The sequence below is a fragment of the Brassica oleracea genome, chromosome C5 (assembly GCF_000695525.1).
Source record: "Brassica oleracea var. oleracea cultivar TO1000 chromosome C5, BOL, whole genome shotgun sequence".
NCBI classification, from domain to species: domain Eukaryota; kingdom Viridiplantae; phylum Streptophyta; class Magnoliopsida; order Brassicales; family Brassicaceae; genus Brassica; species Brassica oleracea.
Window position 1 is genome coordinate 16684884 of NC_027752.1, and position 2439 is coordinate 16687322.

The following is a 2439-nucleotide window of genomic DNA, read 5'->3' on the forward strand; positions in this document are numbered from 1 at the left end:
ATGGACATCATTGGACCACTTCCCTGTTCCCGCCAAAGACGCTTCATCCTCGTCCTCACCGACTACTTTACCAAATGGATCGAAGCTGAAGCATACGCTCAAGTCACGGACAAAGAAGTTCGTGGTTTCGTCTGGAAAAATGTTATCTGCCGCCACGGTCTACCTTATGAGATCGTTCCCAATAACGGATCGCAGTTCATGTCAGGCAACTTCAGGGAGTTCTGCGGCAAATGGAACATTCGACTAAGCCCCTCCACTCCTCGTTACCCGCAAGGTAATGGCCAGGCAGAATCCTCCAATAAACTCATCATCGATGGCATTAAAAAGCGTCTGGATCTGAAAAAGGGTCACTGGGCCGACGAGCTCGATGGTGTCCTATGGAGCCATCACACAACGCCGCGAGGATCGACTAAATCGACACCTTTCTCCCTCGCCTACGGTGTAGAAGCCATGGTTCCCGCTGAAGTCAATGTTTCAAGCCTCCGACTCTCCAAGATGCCTCAATACGTCGAACTCAACAAGGAAATGCTACTCGACGCCCTTGATGAGATAGAAGAATGACGAGATCAAGCTCTGTCTGCGCATCCAGAACTATCAACACCAGATCGAGAGTTACTACAACAAAAGTGTCCGTGCCCGACGTCTGGAACTCGGTGACCTCGTCATGCGCAAGGTGTTTGAAAACAATAAGGAGCTAAACGCCGGTAAACTCGGCGCCAGGTGGGAGAGACCTTATAAAATCGTCAAAGTCGTCAAACCCGGAGTATACTGACTCCAAACCTCACATGGCGAAGAAGTTCCCCGATCATGGAACTCGATGCACCTAAGACGTTTCTACTCCTAGGTGTATCCCAAAAAAAAAATAAAAAAATAAAACCCGAGTAGATGCACCCCGTGGTCACTTCTACTCGACCGAGTAAATGCGCCACTCACGGCCACTTTTACTCGGGAAAAACGAACTACGAATGGCTTGATCCTCAACCGAGGTACGTAGGCAGCCTTAAACAGGTCCAGCTGTAACAAAATCAAAGTCAAAATCTTGTTCTTTGTCTCAACTTCTACTGAGTGGATGCCTGTTATCAAACCCAACGGCTCCCGTGTCTCCAGCAGGAGACACGCAGACACTATTGTTCCATTTCCTGGCTATGTCCTGATCAGACACTTAGCCTGAGGACCCTAGAAGATACGCGGACACTATCGTTCCATTTCCTGGCTATGTCCTGATCAGACACTTAGCCTGAGGACCCAACAGTCGCTAGTCACCTATGCCCAAGGAGCATTGACCGACTAAACGGAGTGAATCTTTAACCTTTCCTCGACTAAACGCGTAATGGACTAGCTACCTCTTAGACCCAGTCCCTTGTTCTCGATATAGAACGATGCGCCTAAATGTCGTCTCGATCGAAACGCGACAAGAGCTGAATAAATCCCCTAGCGGTTCGTTTCCTTATCTATTTACAAAAGCCAAAGGTCAGGAATCTATTGTTTCTAAGCGAACACATCGCGAGACACTAAAGATACTGACATTTAATTTAACAAGTTTGCAAGTACAGATGAGAAACACAACAACCCACATCTCTTAAAACAACGACTTGCCAAAAAAAATATATATATATATATGTCTAATCATACAACAACAGGGTCTATCAAGACCACAACAGATAAGAACATAAGTGACACGTCAAAGAACAAAATCTTGATCGTCAGGACCCTTGGTAGCGGCAGCAGTTGTGATACGCCCTAAATCAGGAAGGATCACTTTAGCTGGGTGTTGGATATGATCCGAGAAGGCAAACGGCACTTCTGGAACTGAGATGGATTGAAAGGATCGTCAAGAGATGCGGAATGGCTCTTGATATACCCAAGATCTAAGGCTACCCACCTAAGAACGAATGTAGTGTGTTGGCTAACCACCAAACGACACACAAAGATGATTGGCTGACCACCAAATCAACAAGCCGGTTCAAACCGATGAACTAGCTAAGAACTCTCTCTCTCACTCAGAGAAAAGAAGAACAAAAATATAACTCAAATTTAGACTGATTTTATTATGAGAAGTGTTTACATATTTATACTACTTGAGGAATAGAAAAAAACTTAAGAATGTATTAAAGACAAACTTAGTAAATTGAATCTAGATGAAAAATTTAAAGACAATGTATTAAAACTCTTGGATCTCAGATCTGGTCAAAGAGACTCTTTGGCTAACGTCCAGGTTTGTCTGAACCAAGTGGTTCATTCGCGGTAAGGATCAAGATGTGGGCTGGACGATCCATATGGCCCAAATTCGCGAGAACTGAAGGTCTCCTGATTTGCAAATTGCATAACTCCCACATCTGAACTCCGTTTAATCTGATTCTTCTTCGAGGAGCTCCGTAATTGAGTTGAGAACATTCTCCAAGTGATTTCATGCGAAGAGGACTCGTTTGTTGGAAGATA